Source organism: Trematomus bernacchii, unplaced genomic scaffold (genome assembly GCF_902827165.1).
Source record: "Trematomus bernacchii unplaced genomic scaffold, fTreBer1.1, whole genome shotgun sequence".
NCBI lineage: Eukaryota > Metazoa > Chordata > Actinopteri > Perciformes > Nototheniidae > Trematomus > Trematomus bernacchii.
The window spans coordinates 6,709,095-6,729,213 of NW_022987342.1; positions in this window are offsets into that span (position 1 = coordinate 6,709,095).

The following is a 20,119-nucleotide window of genomic DNA, read 5'->3' on the forward strand; positions in this document are numbered from 1 at the left end:
TGGACGTGCAGATTCCCTGTCCTCCATCAGGGGGTGCTGCAGCACCCTCAGCACCCCTACTTACCACGGCCCTGTATGAAAAGGTTCAACTACGCACACACACATCATCTCGGCTCGCCGCAGCATGCTCACAGGCATAGATTGTGCAATAAAGTATTGCGCACCTTGGAGGTGCAGTGCAGGCATATTGTTATTCAAGAGATGCGTAGTTCTTTTGGAAAACATGTTTTTCTTTTAGCCTATTTACCTCGTTAAAGGTGGGGTAGGTACATTTGAGAAACCGGCTCGAGATCGCTAGAATTTGAAAATACACAACCGGAGAAAATCTGCCACTTCCTTATAGAGCCCCTCCTCCAACACACACGAACGCGCACATGACCAATGAGGGCACGAGATAAGTTTGTGCACAGATGGAAGGCTGACAGGCAGGTAGGCCATCCAGTTATTTTAGCCGGGGCGGCTAAAATGATTGGTCGTGCTTTTTGCAGTACTACGGCTTCCACAGATTACATTTTTTTATGGATTTTTTGTCAAAGCATTTAAGATATTCATTGCTATCGGGATGTTAAGAGCATTCCATGGAATATAACAAAAAGTGTATCTCGAGCCGGTTTCTCAAACTTACCTACCCCACCTTTAACGTAAATAATACTCATTACATTGACACATGCATTATTTGTGATTAAAATAATGGTTGTTGGTAATGTATTAGCGACCCCCACAGATGTATGATTTCACTGCGTCCGTGGGAGCTCAGACCCCTCCTTATGGGAGCTCAGCTCCCATTGGCTCCCACATAACTCGAACCCTGCAAAGGGGCATCCCTGAAGTGATTAGTGCTGCAGTTACATAATCATATTTGACATACTGTGTTATTTTGCAGAATTAATCTGCCCTGTGAAGAATCACAGAGCCACCTGTATCACAGGACCAGCTGTTTAAGATGATCCACCCTTCACAGATTATATTACACTAATGTAGAAGCACATTTAGCTCACTGGCATGATTTGTTGGAGACTAAGACAATTATTACATAACTCAAAACAGAGTATCAGTGTCTGTTTGAAACACAGACTTGAGTGCATTATCAGTTGGTCGAGTTTTGGAGTTTTCCTATTACCCGTTGCTCTTTCTAAATTAATATACGAAAGAGTGTTTTCTGTTTCCCTTAACTGTCGAGAGCACCAAGCATTAATCGGAGTAGCTATGTGTCAGATAGAACTCTTCTAGTTCTACTCTTGCCTTTCTGATTTCTAATCTACGCTATTGCCCTGTTACATTTCCTGTATACTTCCTGTATGTTTCAGATTAAACAGCCCTGTTGCATTTCAGAGGAATTAATAATTTCACTGCAAGGCTTTTATTGTGAAGAAAAAGGGTAACTTCAATTTGCAATTTTCTATAAACATTTAAGATTATCAACAGGATATCTGCACAATTTTTACAGTAAATTCATATTTGAAGACCATTTTATTAATCCGTTTATCCAAAAGGAAAAATGTAATAATGTTACTACATGGCTGCAGCTAAAGAAAACCTTCAGAACAATAGAGTATACACAGTTATATAACATTTGATTTACTGAAATATTCAGTGTACAATAGATGTCATTATTGCCTTCCCATTAAGAAAATACAACTATGTAGGGGTAGACCCAGTTCAATGGAGAAAACAATGTCGTCCTACATTACATTACACATTACATGTGAACTGTAGGGACAACTCCCAAGCGGTGAAAAGTGGGCAAAGATGCAAAGAATAAAAATGGATTGTGAATTTCTAGTAAACATCAATTTGAACATTTAGACATACAGTAGATTGTAGGGGTGTAACGGTTCACATAATTCACGGTTCGGTACGTACCTCGGTTTGGGGGTCACGGTTCGGTACAACAAGAAAAAGCAAAAAAAAGTCCCACATGCATAATTCCAGGTTTGTTGTTATTTATTTTTTAACAGTAGTAAGTTTCTATGGAGGACGGAACATGACTTAAAGGTGGGGTAGGTAATTTTGGAGAAACCAGCTTGAGTGTGCTAGAATTTGAAAATACACAGCCAGAAAAACTCTCCCACTTCCTTACAAAGCCCCTACTCCAACACACACGAACGCGCACATGACCAATGAGGGCACGAGATAAGTTTGTGCACAGATGGAAGGCTGACAGGCAGGTAGGCCATCCAGTTATTTTAGCCGGGCCGGCTAAAATGATTGGTCGTGCTTTTTACAGTATTACGGCTTCCACAGATTACATTTTTTTATGGATTTTTTGTCAAAGCACTTACGATATTCATTGCTATCGGGATGTTAAGAGCATTCCATGGAATATAACAAAAAGTGTATCTCGAGCCGGTTTCTCAAACTGACCTACCCCACCTTTAAGTATAAATAAATAAATGTGTAAATAAATGTATGAAGAAGTACAGGAATAAATAAATAAATACGTAAATAAATAAATACAGGAATAAATAAATACAGGAAAAAATAAATAAAATAATAAATAAATACACCAATGTATAAATAAATAAATAAAAGTCGAAAATAAAACAGAACACACGTTATTATATATCTTTCATATATTTCTACATTTACGCGACATACATTTATTTATTTATTTATTTATGTGTCCGTATGCTAATGAGGTGGGCGGTCCTAACCTCAGTCTGAAGCAGGATTCGCCAATTGTTGGAGCCAGGCAGAAGCAAGAGATTTGTGGCAAGTCACATCTGTTCATGCTGTGTACAGTGTGTACACCCACGGCAACTCGCTAATAATGGCTTCTTTAATAATTGTTCTTTCGCACACCCATTCGCGATGTCCCCAGCGGTGTGCCCCCAACGAAGATGTGCTTCAATAACATTTGGGGGCAACATGTAAGATGGACGCCCAAGGGTCGCCTCCTCTGTTTCCGAGAGGATTTCAAGTTGGCGGGCAACCTCTTGAAGACTCTCAAACACAGCTGGGTTAACATCCACATCCATGTCGAGCTGAGCCAAGTCCTCTATACATCGTTCCACACAAAACTAGACATAGTCTTTTGGTTCTCCGTTCTCTAAATGGTCCACCAATGATCTCCAATGGCTCTTAAACCAATACCCATAAATAATGCTTACAACTGTGGATAAACCATGGATGTATAAAGATAAGGGCTAAACAGTAAAGCTCCTGCATTCGAATCAGCGCGGTTAGCCAGGCGTTAGTATAGCCCTCTGCCAGAAATGATCACACACTCCTGTAACCAATCCTGCTTCAGACTGAGGTTAGGACCGCCCACCTCATTAGCATACGGACACATAAATAAATAAATGTATGTCGAGTAAATGTAGAAATATATGAAAGATATATAATAACGTGTGTTCTGTTTTATTTATTTATACATTGGTGTATTTATTTCCATATTTATTTATGCATTTATTTATTCTTTTATTCATTTATTTGTGTATTTATTTCAACATTTATTTATTTATGTATTTATTTCGTCATTTATTTATTCCTGTATTTATTTATTCCTGTATTTATTTATTTATTTACGTATTTATTTATTTATTCCTGTATTTCTTCATACATTTATTTACACATTTATTTATTTATTTATTTATTTATTTATTTATACTTAAGTCATGTTCCGTCCTCCATAAGTTTCAGTATAAAAATAAGGAACTCTAACATTTTGAATAATTAACTGTATTACACAGTTAAAAACAAACCACAAACAGTACCACACACACTCAGATGGCCATATTATCTATAATGGCTGATGTCAAACAAAAAGGTGTCATCAAGCTGTAAAACTAAAAAGAATGTCTTGAAAATATTACAAAATAAATGATAAGAAAGTGTTTCAAGGGCGCATAGCAATTGGAATATATATGCCAATCAGAGGTCGCGTTAACCGAATATTTTCCGTCTATGACGGATTTTTTTTAACAATGACGGAAAAATCTGAAAGCACTCCGTCATTTTGACGGATTAGAACAAACTCAGAACAGCGCCAAAGCTTCCCCGCAGCCAGGGGCGGATCTACCGGGGTGGCATGGGGTGGCAACTGCCACCCTAAAAAATAGCCTTGCCACCCCAGTTGGCATCTTTGTTTTGAAAGAAAAGTTGTGGCTCATTGGACATTTATGAGAGAAAATCTCTAATGTCCGAGTGCAAGTGAATGCAGCACAAGACACGAGTCTTGTAACCCCTCCCCCGGTCCTGGCGCGAGCTTGGAAATATGATTGGCGGCGATTTCATTTGAACGGGGGACGGCGCAAAACAAGAAGCATTCGGACTCAAGTAGACGGAAGGAATGAGGTATTTGCAAGACTGTCAAGTTTGGCTGTACTCAGCATTGAATCAAAACGCACTAAAGCTGTTGATCTTAATAAGTTTGTGAGGCGTTTGGCTGAACAAAATGGTAATAGCCGCATTCAACTGTAACAGGCATGCCAACTTGATGCTCTGCTCACGGATGACTCGATGAGCATAAAAAACTGTTAAGATGATGACCTTGTATGTGTGTATTGAAGTAAGAAGATATGATTCTACACTGTATTGAAGTAAACATGTATTGTTTGAACTGTTTTATGTAATCACAACGGTTTGGGTAATTATATATAGAATAGGAATGTTATTCTCACTTTCAAACTCACTGACTTAGAGATTCTGTGTTTCACACACCAACATTGATCCTTATCACCACTAAGAGCCAGATGCTGTTTCTAAGTCGTTAAAGACATCGTAAAATAAGAAAAGATCCCCTGGAAAAGGTAGGGAGGGGAGATCGGGACGGAGATAACATTGACTTTTGACCTAGTGTGGTTTGGGGTCTCACTCTGTTCGAAACTCTGATTGACCTCGGCCAGAAGCGAATCCAGCCAATCAGGACACTTGGAGGAGGTGGTCAGTTTAAACAGCTCCTCCCCAGGGCTTCTCTGATTCGCTTGGGAGAAAAGTGGGAAGGAAGAATCGACAAATCTCCGCCCCAAAGACAGATAGAAATACTGACGTTTGTGTGTGTAAAATTGCCTTTTGGGTTTGGTGAGTTGGTTTGATCCCGATATCTGTGTCCGAATCGCATCACAGACCTGAAGTCCAATTTCTTTTTGGTTTGATGAGTTGGTTTGATCCCGATGCATTTATCCGAATCGCATCACAAATCTAAAAGCCCGGAGTACCCGGGGTACTCTGTATAACTTGTATATGTGTTTGGTTTCCTACTAGAAGTAAACTCAGATAATTTGTTATAACTTTGATTCCGGTGTTTTCAATTCCTTTCTTAATTTAATAGAGATCCAGCCTCATCCAACGAACGGCGCGTAGCAGAGGTATTCTACTCCTACAAGTGGTGACTCCCGACGTTTGTGAGCTGATCTCTAGAAAGGGACACCGACAGCCAGGGGACAGAATCCAGTCCAGGGGGAGGGCACAGAGATACTGTTGACAACTACACCAAGGCGCCATATACAAAAGGTGAGCAGACACCTGTTTTGATTATCAAAAATCTGTGATTGATTATACTAAAAAATGTAGAGTTGTCAGCAGCGTTCTCAGTGTTCTTAGTCACGGTGGGAAATACAATACATATTCTAGTTAAATTAGATTAATAGTGCTTAGAGAAGGGTATTCAGTCCTGGATCTAGAGCAAAAACGAAGGCTGCAAGGCTAGAAAAAGAGGGTTAAATTCCCCGCAGATCATGATAAGATTGATTAATGCGGTTACCTTGCAACGCTTTAATTAAAGACTAACGAAGGTGTCAAAATAGGGTTAAATTCCCCGTAGGTCAATATAACATTGATGAATACGGTTACCTTGCAGTGCTTTCATTAAAGACTGTAAGGCTATAAAAGAAGGGTTACATTCCCCGCAGATCATGATAAGATTGATTAATGCGGTTACCTTTCGTGGTGCTTTAAATGTATAAAATGTCTGTAATTGTTATATGGTGGGTGATAGAGGAGGAGAGAGACGCGACCTCCAACTAATTATTTGGAACGACCGGCTCTCATCACAAAACTGTTGTGGGGATAATCAGGCTCATTAAACGTGACGATAAAGAGATTTTGTTGACTGAGTTTTTAACTCTTGACCTGAAGTCGCAATCACCGTGAGGAGATTGTAGAAGCTTACTTCTGGAAGTCACGCTATCTGTTGAAATAAACATCGCACAATAATAATTTGCCTGACTGTGATATGATAAGGTATGAGAAGCTCTGTGTGATTTTTTTTAAGTCAAATCTGTGTAATACTTGAGAGACAGAGAGCAACGAGAAGGTGGTATAATGTCTGAGACCCTACCTCCACCCTATGGAGATAAGGGCTCACAAATGCCACTTATGAGTATCCCATCTAATACTCCTAAAGGAAAACACATTGTTAGACCTGATATTCAGGGATAAGGAATGTTGGAAATAGTAATGGAAGATATTGAAAATCTTAAACTGGATCAACCAACCATGTTAGTGAACCCTGCTAATATGGAGCTAATACATGTAGAAAGACTAGCAGCAGCTCTGGCAAAGACAATAGGTCCTAGCATGCAAGCACAGAGCGGTAATATGATAAGGGCTATTGAACTGACCCTTTTTGGAAATGGGATTTTCCGTTACATAACGGAAGACTCGATTCAGGCCTTAAAGAACGCTTTACAAACAAGTCAGGGAGTGTTAAATGTGGAGCTATGTTGCTCAAAAGGGAACTTACACTTTTGGGAAGAGATCTCACACTTTCTCTGTCGTGAGGTGCTGCTGACTCAAAGCAGCATACAGGGTCAAAGACAGGCGTGACCTCTGGAGAGGAAGAAAATCTAAATCTGAACAGACCACAGAGCCCATTAAAAGGTTTTATGGCCTCTACACTGAGAGGAAGATCTGGAGATTGTAAGGAACTCTCCCTGAATATCCACCCCCACACCATTGAGGGGAAGAGTGTTCCTTTCACCAATAAACAAATCATCTCTTAACCAAGTCAGATTTCAAAATAGCCATACCTCAAGTTGTTAAGAAAAGAGGGAGATTCAAAAAGTTATCAATAATTGCCCAGTATATTAAATAAATACAAACAGACACGTATCAATATAAGTCAGATAATATAGACGAGGTCAATCATGGAAGAAGGCTGACATTTAATGCCTGATATATAAGTAGTAGTAATAATAAATATATAGCTGATATTAAATAACTGATGTATAAGGCTCGATGTTTCTGAAAATAAGAACACCGTTAATGGCGTTCTATTTCAGAAAAAGGGGGAAAAGGATAGGATATACATCAGACAATATGTATGTGAGATTATTACGTTTTTAGGAGATATTTATCAATTTAAAATACTAGTTTTGGTATTTTTTGTTTTGTTTTATTTGTTGCTTTTAAGAGAAATTGATACATTTAAAATAATCTAGCTTTGGTTATTTTTTGTTTTGTTAGTTTGTTCCTTTTTTTGTTTTATTTTTATTTTTGTTCTATTTTTTATTTTTATTTTGATTTTTGATTTTGATTTTTGATTTTGATTTTTTGAGATGATTTCAAAACCATATTTCCAGCAACTTAAGGGCTTGGTATGAGACTTCTCCACACAGGCTGCTGACGTCAAAAGGGGGACCCGAGAAACACAAGGCCAACACAGCAGATTACGTCTGGTTGGAGGGGACCTCCCATGCCGTTCGCCTAGATGGAAAGGGAGACAACTGGTACCACTGGAGCCAGTGTGCAGTCGGGAAAAACACCTGCGAGGACCCTGGACGACATCAGGACAGAGTTGGCCCTCGTCGCGAGGACCCTGGACGACATCAGAACAGATCTGGCTCTCGTCAAGGCAGTCGACCCAGGAGGCGCCATCAGCAGTCCGGAGGAGGAGGATCAGGACATCTCTCCAGCAGTCGACCCAGGAGGCGCCATCAGCAGTCCGGAGGAGGAGGATCGGGAGGACATCTCTCCAGCATCGACCCGGAAGCCGCCATCAGCGGGCCGGGGGAGGACAATCAGGCCACATCTCTCTAGCAGGCACCCCAGAAGCCGCCGTCAGCGGGCTGGGGGGACGAAGATATGGCAAACCAAGACGGCACAGGGAACTCCATTTCCCGCTGAAACAGGTTGATATAGCCGGTGTGGAACTTTGTCTGAACAATCCATTTTTTTGAGGAACTTTCAACTTTATTTTTATATCCCATAATGTAAGGGATTTGTATTTTTTATTCTACAGAACTATGTGTTACCAAAAGAGGGAAAAGTATGATAATGTCTTTTCTGATTTCTGTGGCTACTTCTATTGCCATTTTAGTGACATGTGGTTGTTGTTGTTGTGTGCCTTGTATCTGCTCACTGTGTGTTAGACTCATCAGTTCCACCATTGAGGGAAGAGTAAAGATGACTCAGCTGACAAGGACTTTGCTTTTTAGACATATTTTATTCTCCCTCCACTGTCATAATAAGTTGTTGTTGTGGACTGTTCCTAAAGGTTTAAAGTGCTCTATATCCCAACTTCTGATGGGTTTATATAAATGTTGGGACAGACACAGTAAGAAGAAAATTGACAGTGGTAATGTTTCAAATGCTATATGTTGATCTCGTGAGGTGAGATCAAAAGAGGGATTGAAGTAAGAAGATATGATTCTACACTGTATTGAAGTAAACATGTATTGTTTGAACTGTTTTATGTAATCACAACGGTTTGGGTAATTATATATAGAATAGGAATGTTATTCTCACTTTCAAACTCACTGACTTAGAGATTCTGTGTTTCACACACCAACATTGATCCTTATCACCACTAAGAGCCAGATGCTGTTTCTAAGTCGTTAAAGACATCGTAAAATAAGAAAAGATCCCCTGGAAAAGGTAGGGAGGGGAGATCGGGACGGAGATAACATTGACTTTTGACCTAGTGTGGTTTGGGGTCTCACTCTGTTCGAAACTCTGATTGACCTCGGCCAGAAGCGAATCCAGCCAATCAGGACACTTGGAGGAGGTGGTCAGTTTAAACAGCTCCTCCCCAGGGCTTCTCTGATTCGCTTGGGAGAAAAGTGGGAAGGAAGAATCGACAAATCTCCGCCCCAAAGACAGATAGAAATACTGACGTTTGTGTGTGTAAAATTGCCTTTTGGGTTTGGTGAGTTGGTTTGATCCCGATATCTGTGTCCGAATCGCATCACAGACCTGAAGTCCAATTTCTTTTTGGTTTGATGAGTTGGTTTGATCCCGATGCATTTATCCGAATCGCATCACAAATCTAAAAGCCCGGAGTACCCGGGGTACTCTGTATAACTTGTATATGTGTTTGGTTTCCTACTAGAAGTAAACTCAGATAATTTGTTATAACTTTGATTCCGGTGTTTTCAATTCCTTTCTTAATTTAATAGAGATCCAGCCTCATCCAACGAACGGCGCGTAGCAGAGGTATTCTACTCCAACAGTATATATATTTTTTGCCCCCAAAAAACAGTTTTAAGTCCTGAGAAAGTCAAATAAGACGGTGTGTAAAACTACACTGCCCAGCCAAAAAAAAGTAACCACTTTGATTTAACTAGGCCAGTAGGTAAGGAATTTCCACTGGATAATAACTGCAGCGATGTATATGTTTTAGCTGAATACACGTTTGTTTAACCCTAACTGATGCAGTTAGTCACTTCTTTAATGTTTGTTATTTCTGATGTAAAGTCAAGGTTGTAACTGTTTGCAGTAAAGTCGTGGGGCGCTGAACTGTTCGTTTGAATCTTTTGAATTTTGATACATGATATAATTACTTGTCTTTCAAATTTGAAGGAGGGGGAACATTCATCATTAACTCCTCCAAAAAATATAGTTTATTCAATAATAAATGAATATGTGAATCATAACAGTGATTGACAGCTGATAGGAATAATATGATTGTTAATAGTATCATATTCATTCAGACAAACATCGATGAGACAGTTAATTAATGGACTTATTGCAGCAGTCTTCATAGATTTGGTACCCCTGCTGGTCTAAGAGTGAAACAAACTCATTCAGTTATTGTTCAGTTAAAATTAATTAAATTATGTCTGCCACCTTATATATTTATATGTAAGGCTTTACTGATGTGCCACAATAATGTCACCTATGTTATTGAGTAAAAATATTAATATTGTGGCTTTCCAAGTTAACATTGATTGATATGACTGCGATTAAATCAGCATATACTTCTGCCAGGGGATGCCACCCTTCAAAATCTTCTGCCACCCTCTTGCCACCCCATGGATATTTGTCTAGATCCGCCCCTGCCCGCAGCGAGGCTCCGGTGTTATGCATGCCCGCCAAAAAGGAAATTATATCGTTTCCAAACCTTACGCTGCGGCGCGCTCCCGCGAGGTGCAGTGAGCATGCATAACACGGCATAACACAGGCGCTAACAGTTCACTGAGCTTCTTGTATTTTGTTCGTTTTGTTGTGTTTTCTAGTGATGTGTCGGTCGCGAACGAGCCGATTCTTTTGAACGGCTCTTTGGTACGGACGAGGGGAACCGAGTCCTACTTGGTGAGAGCCGTTCTTGTTATCGTTCAATCGTTGGTCCGCACTCACTGCCTGCCAAAATCCACTCGCCTTTTAAAAAGCTTGATTTTGTTCCCCTAACGTATTCTGTGAAGACCCGCCCCTACTCTGATTGGTAGGTTTCAGCACGAGGAGTGAGATGGGGTTGGTCTTAACGGAATACGCGAGAGAGAGAAGTCATAACAAGTGGTACAGGACAGGTAGACGACGTGTTTTTCGGATGGAAAATTAGCCAAACGCGAAAACGCAGCAGCATTTGGATGCACTTCAACCAAAACCCAGGCAGTGATAAAGCGCACCATTTGTAAAGGCAAAATATCCTTTAAAGCAGGTACCCAGGGGGCATAACCCCATTTTTTGGGAAATCAGACATGGAATGTTGTAAAAGGTTGTCCACCAGAAATTATATCTAGGACCTTCAAGGATCACAACCTGGGTGGACAACCCGGTCAACTAGCTACTGGAAAGCTACAGTGAGGGTCCAAACAATGCAACCCCTATATGAAAAAAAAGTCAACAATTCTGGCTGGATCAGATGCCATCATTCTCTTTCTGATTGAATATCTCTGTGACAGTTCATAGTAAAGACAAACTGAGCCAACCGATTGAAAGAGCAGAACATACGCTTTCAGGTGATGCCTTGGTTAAGCATGTTCTCAATAAGGCCACTAGATGAAACTGTGCCTTTTTTGTCTCTCCAAAGCGAAATTTCATTTCAAGCAATGCACTTGTGTTCCTCTGGATTGTTTGCTGTGTTCAAAATGGGTAATAATTATAATAATAATACATTTGATTTATATAACGCTTTTCCTGGCTAGCTAGCTAGCGCTGTTTCTGTAAACTACAATTCTTTAATAATTTGTAAATCAGTTTTACAGTGTTAACATTTAACAACCTATTAATGATGCATACCCACTTAACGGGAAGAAACTCAGCTAACAGACGATGATAACAATTTTTACCTAAACGGAACACAATTCCAACACCAAGCGTCTAAATCGTCTAAAACGAAAACATGCTAACGCTACATTAGCGGCAATTCTTTACTTCATGCTATCTGCATAAACGACATGTCAAATGAAAGCTGAGATTCCACATATTCCATTGGTATAAGGATATCTAATCACTGTACAACCAAAACTCACTGAGCTAGCAGCCAGGAAAGAGCAACAAACAACTTCACTTTACAGAGCCATAACTATATATGACCTGAAAAATAGGCCCTGTGTTTAAGAGGTTAAGCAGCAAGAGGAAAGGATATAGTGAGTACATTAAGACAGACTGTACTGCATATGCTTAAAATATTGTAATTTCTTTAAACTTTATATTGTAATCAGTCAATTGTATCCACTACTTAATTATTACAGTGGTATTGGCCTGTCAAAATAGTAATCTGTTTGTATGTCCCTGCCTGTAGCAAGATGACAAGCCAGCCGAAGAAACGTGTGGCAGACATTGCTATGTCGCTGAAGCATGAACCATGTAAGAAGAGCTGTGAAGACAAAACCTCTGACTACAAAAGGTGTCTTATATGTCAAGAACACTCTACGATAGACCTGTACTGTATTAATCCATCAACAATTTCAAAGTTTATAAAAGCCATGAATGCTAGACAAGACGAGGTCTTTCATAGACTGCACCATGCGTCTGCAGAAGAAAAATGGTTTGAAGACAGAACACCAAAGTGGCACCGGAAATGTCGAAATTGGTACTTAAATAAGAAGAGCTACCAATATGTTGAGAAGAAACTGATGTTGCTGATGTGAGTGCAAGAGCAGAAGATTTGGCTGGTCCAGGATGTAGCTCCTCACAACATACAGTCAGGTTCACCAGGCGAAACACTAAAACATTTGAAGCCAAAAAGAGATGTGTCATCTGCAATAAGCAATGGCTGCGGGGAAAGGAACCAACCTCTAAGGTCTCCACAAAAAACAGTCAAAAGACCATTGAGTTGAAAGCAAATAAGCTGGGCAGAGAGGACATATTGCTGAGACTGATTGTGCAAGGTCATGACATGGTTGCCAATGATAAAGCCTACCACAAACCATGCATGAACAACTTCAAGGCTCAGCGCGTTCATTCTGGAAAGCCAAGGCTGAATCTTTATGCTGTAGCATTTAGTCGCCTTGTGGAAGAGCTGGAGGCTCCTCTTTTCCATGACCTGTCAGGATTTGTGAAATCATTGCGTGACCGGTACCGAGAACTTATGAGGGAGCTTGGTATCAAAACGGCAGATCAGTACCGATCGACTACACTGAAATTTAAGCTGCAGCAACACTTTGGTGAACGTGTTTCAATCCTTGACCAGACCTGTGGTTCAGGCTTCATATGTGCATCAGCTGTACCCCTCTGTGATGCCCTTGAGAAGCTGAGGCGACTAGAAGCAGACCATAAGGAGGACGAGAAATACCATGCATTGCGGCAAGCTGCAAAGATTCTTCGAACAGACTGTGTGAATTGCAAGAGGCAAACTCATGAGAAGCATTCAACTGAGATATCCTTCAAATCTGCTAATGACATGGTTCCTGACTCACTCTTCAACTTCACAGCCATGCTGCTTAATGACAAGATACTGGAACTCAATGATGATGATGGAAGAGTCATTGTTGATCAGCCAACAGCAGAGAAAGCCATCATTATGTCACAGCAGGTCCTTCAGCATGTTTCTGGTGTATCAACACCTTTGGGCATAGCCACTACCTACCACTTATTCAACCAGACACGTAGTAAATCACTCATTATGATGAATAACAGATTGGGGCTTGGGATCAGTTATGAACGTATGCAGCGTCAGCTGACAGCACAAAGTGAGAAGGTCATGCAGCAGGTTGAAACTGATGGTGTTTACGTCCCACTGCAATCATAATTGAAAACCAAAAGATTGTGCGGGTCCAGGAGGGTGCCAGACTCCCCACTTCTACCTCGGACAGAAAGAAGACTCTCTCAGATGTTACTGACCTACCTGCTCCCATGTGTTACGTCTCCGCTAAAGACAGGCAGAGGTCCAGGTCACTTGAGCATATTGAGAAGCTAGAGAGTCTGGATACTTCCTCAGATGGCACAGCTGAAGACCTGTTACTTATGTGGCGCCTAGCAAGAATGGTTACAACTTCAGAGTTGCTGGATGCTCCTCCAGATGCAGAAGCAGGACTGCCTGGCTTTTCTGCCTTCTGTGCAGACCTCCACCCACACAGACCGGCCAGTATCATTGGCTATCTTCCTCTCACCCCAGCATCTCCAACTGATCGTGCTGTCCTGAAAGAAGAAATGATCAAGACTGGTCAAGACATTGCATGCACTGGGAGACAAGTATACCATTATCACTGGAGATCAGGCTACATATGAACTCGCAGTTGCCATCAGAGACAAGCACAGAGATGAGTTTTGCAATGTAGTCCTGCTGTTGGGGGGATTTCACCAAGCTAATAACTACATGAAGGCTGTTTGCAAGATCATCAGGGATGCAGGTGCAGAGGATATTCTTGTTGCAGCTGGTCTGTGTCAGGAAGGGACTGCCAAGAAGATGTTTGGTGAGAAGGCTGACTACTACCAAACCATGCATGCTCTCAGGATCCTCAGTGAGGCCATGTGGCGCTTGTACTGGCAAGCATTTGAGGCATGTGCAGCAGACAGAGAAACACAACACTGGCAGTCACAAGTAGAAAATGTTGTGAAGATGTTGTTTGAGAAAGACACCACTGCTACTGAGAAGTTAGAGATCATCCAGATGTCACGTCCACAGATATCAATCCTACAAGAACAGATGTTACTTTACCAGGAATCTCTGAATGAGCACCCAACTGCAGTTTTATGGTCAATCTTTCTGGAGATGTCAGACATTCTCCACAGGTTCATCTACTACCAGCGGGAAGGTAACTGGGCAGGACATCTCTGTGAATCAGCACGAATGCTACCTTACCTCACTGCAGCAGGACACTACAAATATGGGCAGCAGTCTTTGCCTCTGTATTTGGCTGAGATGAAGAAACTGCCAGAGACAGCCACAGAGGCACATGAAGCACTGATGGCAGGTGCATTTGTTGGAAGGAGAGCAGATGGAAACCACAATGTTCAACTTCTGATTATTGTATCATATCTGTTGATTTGTAGTTAATAACTAAGAAAAGAGTATGTGAAAGTGAAATAAATGTTTTGCCACCAGGAATTTTGTTTATTTCATGATCAAAATAGGATATCTTTCACAAAAACAAAGACATTGATTTTCACAAATAATAAAAGGGTATTGATTTGACATTAAGTTGAACTTAATGTCAACTTCCAGATAAGTTTAACTCAGTTTGCCTTGTCCTATAACATAGAAAACCTTCAATTAAAGGGTTTTACAAAGAAAGTGGTGGCCATTTTGAATTTCGCTGCCTGTAGCTTTCCAGTCTGTAAACTGAAAAATCTGTAAACATTAAATCAATTCAACTTAGCATCGGCAGAAAACCTTGTGTATATTAATGTAAACCCTTCAATATGTTATATATAGGGCTGTCAGTCGATTAAAATATTTAATCGCGATTAATCGCATGATTGTCCATAGTTAATCGCAAATTAATCGCACATTTTTTATCTGTTCTAAATGTACCTTAGAGGGATATTTCTCAAGTTTGTAATACTCTTATCAACATATGAGTGGACAAATATGCTTTATATGTTTGTTTATTATCATTTGAACAATGACAAATATTCTCATGAATATTAAACACAACAACCTCTGAACATTACAAATATTCGCCTCAATTCAACCTGGAACCTCTCTCATACAATACAAAGTGTGTGTGTGTGTGTGTGTGTGTGTGTGTGTGTGTGTGTGTGTGTGTGTGTGTGTGTGTGTGTGTGTGTGTGTGTGAGAATGTGGAGACACTGTGATGGATCGTTGGAGCTATGTGCAGCTCAAGGCATATATGCTCGAACGGGAGCTGCCTGGACGCTGCAGTCATGTTGCGCGCACTATCCGTGCTGAGTGTGCTGACTTTTCGTACAATGTCCCACTGTCTGGCTACCTGCATAAAGTCAAGTGCTCGGCGCAGTTGTCGACGAAATGTCGCTCCTGTAGTGCCGAGAGAAGGGAGACGGAGGCGGTGCATCGGAGGTGCAAATCCCACTTTATTGAGGAGCAGAAATACACATGCTGTCGGGTCGAGCCGAGAAGCCAAGACTAATGGCACATTTCCACTACACGGTCGGCCTCGGCCACGCTCTGTACGGCTCGGTACGGCTTGGCCTTAACAGGGCCGACTCACTTCATGCTGCGCTTCCATTACAGTTTAGGAACTGGGGTAGTTACTATAGTAACGCAGTGTAGGCGGAGCCGTGACGTCATCTTCAATGAGAACTCCAGAAACACAACACAGCCGTTAGCTGTTAGCACTCAGAGCTCACAGCTCCTTATATATGTTCAGAAACTCGACAAAAGTTAAACAAGTACACACCACAGACTGCCTGTGTCATGGTGAATACAGTCGCTGCTTTATTTATGTCTGTATAGGCCGTTGTTGTGAGTGTGGACGGTCGGAGCATATACTGCGTCAGCTTAGCCAATCTCCATCGAGAAAAACACGCATTTTAAAAGGTTTTTCGCCTGCCGTCTGTCTGCAGACTTGACAAAGCATTAATTCATGGTTTTTACTAACCGGTATCAGTATGTTGTTACTTCGGCATCATTTTGAAACGTGTATTACAATTAAATCACGGTCAAATATGTCCATCTTGTTGTAGTTGTAGCCTCCTTGCCAGCGCTCCTCTCTCTAGTTTAGCATATTCAGCCCGACTCAGCCCTGTTTGTTGGCCTCGATAGAACCACAATTTTCTCGGGCCAGAAAAGACGTGAAAAAGTGGCCCCGGGCCGGGCCGGGCCGGGACTAGGCCTAGTGGAAGCGCAACCAAAAACGGGAACGGCACGACACGGCACGCTTAAAGCGAGCTCCGCGCTGTAGTGGAACTGCGCCATAAGAGAAAGTGTAAGGGACAACACACAGTAGGTACCCCGGAGGTACCGTCAACATATCTGTCCGTGCGGAAACAATACCCCCAACCTGTAGTTCCTGGATTGAATTATGTAACCCCAGTGTATGAATCAGTGATCACTACACTCCTCTGTTTTCATTGAAACAGCTCCTTATATCCGTTAGCGCAGCTAGCTAGCACCAGATGCTAACAACAACAACACGTAAGGTGTGCCTCACTCGCGTCACACATACACACACCCTCCCGGTCCTCCCGATGGCCAGTCCGGGCCTGCCGGTGAGCGTGGAAGTGTGGTCTGCCACAAGCGGGCGGCAGGAGAGGGGCTGTCAGCATTAGCTTGTATGTAGATGGTATTTTAAACTCGATGAAACTACGGGGCGGCCGAGGACCAAAAATACACATGCGTTAATCGCGTTAAAATAATTAGTGGCGTTATTAACGCGTTAACTTGACAGCCCTAGTTATATATAAATAATCTTTTAAGTATATTTACCCATTTTGAACACAGCAAACCACAAGTGCATTGCTTGAAATGGATTTTGCTTTGGAGAGACAAAAAAGGCACAGCGCCATCTAGTGGCCTTATTGAGAACAGGCTTAACCAAGGCATCACCTGAAAGCTTATTTTCTGCTCTTTCAATAGGTTGGCTCAGTTTGTCTTTACCATGAACTGTCACAGAGATATTCAATCAGAAAGAGAATGATGGCATCTGATCCAGCCAGAATTGTTGACTTTTTTTCATATATTGGTTGCATTGTTTGGACCCTCACTGTAGCTTTCCAGTAGCTAGTTGACTGGGTTGTCCACCCAGGTTGTGATCCTTGAAGGTCCTAGATATCATTTCTGGTGGACAACCTTTTACAACATTCCATGTCTGTAAAATGACTTTGCAAAGGGTAAGGGTCAACAAATAATCTCCATCGCCACGTAAAAATACAGTATCTAATATTAAGAGTTGCATGAATTTCATTCAAGGCAAGGCAACTTTATTTACTTAACACATAAGAGGGTAAATTCAAAGTACATTCACTGACATGAATGACATGGATATGACACCACCTTGTGTCATGTTTACAATGCCGATTATTGACATTAGGTCTGGCAATACAGTAAATCATTATCCTGGTGATTATTTCGCAGATAAACCTAGAAACCCTGCCCCCTTTAAAAAAACTGCTCTTTTGAACGGCTCTTTGAAAGGAACGGAGCCATAAGATCTGGCTCCCTTCAAAGAGCCATAATTCCCATCACTAGTGTTTTCTTCTTGTTCTTCATTTGTTGTTTAAGGGCGGCTGGCAAACAGCTTTTAGGTGCAATACCGCCCCCTGGATTATATATAGTGTAATGGATACTGCCCTGAGTCAGTGACAGACCTTTTTCCCACTCATAACAAATGGCGTATTCGTCGTGTGACTGTATGTACCGAACCGTGACGTCCGAACCATGGCGGTTCGGGACGAATACGGATACCGTTACATCCCTAGTAGATTGTAAATGGGGATATAGCAAAATGCTGACCTAAGAATAATACTACATTATTACTGCTCCAAAAGTAATGACAGGAGGAGATCAGTTCACAGCATGGGGGTTGCTAGCAACGCTGCGTCTGCAGAACAGGAGCAGCTGCCGACCTGCCCAGACGCCCTACAAGGAGGCCGGGGAGCACGGACAGGGGTGAGAGGTCAAGCTAACAACGTCCATAAGATTACATTGGGGAAGCAGCAGGGAAAAATCCGGAGCAGTAGCAAAAAACACTAACCTTGCAGATCCACGCTTATTGCCTCCCGTCCAATTCCTGACACTTGAAAGGTCTCCTATCATGCAAAATGCGCTTTTAATGTCTTTTATACATAAATATGTGTCCCCGGTGTATCAGGCAACTCACAAAGTGTCCGAAAACAAAACCCTCTCTCTTTTCCTCCGTACCCAAATCTCTAAAAAGGGGGAACAACGGAGCTGATCCAGATTTGCGTCCGATATGACGTAATATCGGAAATGTGGGCTGGCTTTACTCCCAACGCCCTATCAGAAAGTTGTTATCAGAAACAATGCCCGACTGTTTTGGACGTAATATGGTCTTTGTTTACATTAGCAAGCATCGCTAACACTTAGAGCTAACGCTGTACTGGAGAGAGTATGTGTAAAAAAGCAGGAAATAAAAAAGGAACTCACCTTGTGGTAAACCCGCAAGAGAAAAAGCATTTGAGCTCCATACTGTTTCAGAAATAATCCTTGATGTGGTTTGGAACATGATGGCGTTTAATCACAGCAGCATTTAGCTGCATCTGCCGGTAGAATTCTGAGCATCAGGCATTAGTTCCCCCTCCTCTTTTTTTTTTTTTCAAGCTAAGGACCCCGAACCTGCAGTTCTCTAACAGGGCTGAAACAGAGGATATGAGTAGGGTTGCAAAATTCTGGGAATTTTCAAAGATGGAAACTTTCCATGGGAATAAACGGGAATTTATGGGAATAAACTGGGAATTTTCTAAATTGAAGGTTGGCTCTTCATAGGGAACTTAAATATAGTTGGGGAAAGTATATGTTAGCATAATCTTGACTAAAACAAACAGATGCCATTCAAGTACACTTGAATATCCATGCCATTCCTCAATCACATCTACATAGCACACTGCTTACTGCATGGCTATTGAGACCACACCCCCTACAGGCACTGTGCATTCCTCCATCACATGCACAAATGATTTCAAGGACTGGATCACACTTTTGAGCCCAAAGCACAAGACAAATAAAGCCACACATTTGAGCCTGTGGACTACACAAAGTGAAGTAAGTTTTGATGATATTATGGGGTCATATATTTATTTTATTTTTAAATTGCAAATATCACATACAAATGTATTCATCTAGTACAGTGTTTCTCAAATTTGTTCATACCAAGGACCACTTAACCAATAAAAAAACCACTTGCGGACCACCTAACTCCCCAAATATCCCAAAACACATCGTTTTTCTAGAACAGATTACAAATCGCCTGAAAATGGTACAAACAAGTGGCAACATGTGTGACGAAGGTGTTGCGCTGGGCTATATCATGCAATCGAAAGTGAAACTTAAGCTCGCTCGCGGAGATATTCCCGCGAGAGTGCGGAAAACTTAAATTAAAGGGGACCTATCATGCAAAATGCACTTTTGTACGTCTTTTATACATGAATATGTGTCCCCGGTGTTCCAGGGAACTCACCAAGTGTCAGAAAACACAACCCTCTCTATTTTCCTCCATACCCAAATCTCTAAAAAAGGGGCTGCAACGGATCTGATAAAAACTGATCCAGATTTGAACACTGTCCTGACGTCAGGACGGTGGCGCTACGGCTATTGGGCCAACTCCACCAATCAGGAGGAGACAGCCACGGCCATTGCCGTTCGAAAGCGCTGGAGACGCTGTTGTACATATGCCAGGCCAGTAGATGGTGCTGTTCTCACAGAATCAGCCCTTGCAAAAACAGGGCTAAAAAAGTGCAAATTGAGCGAAATGAGGCATGGCTAAAATGCATGATCTGTTTGGTATTTTGAAAAAAAAAAAGTATAAATATGCCTTTTATACAGATGGAGCGTCTTATTTTGGACAGTTTAAAACGCGAGGGTCGTGATTGGTTTGTGCACGTTCCGTGATGGCCGGCCGGCCCCCAGTCTGAC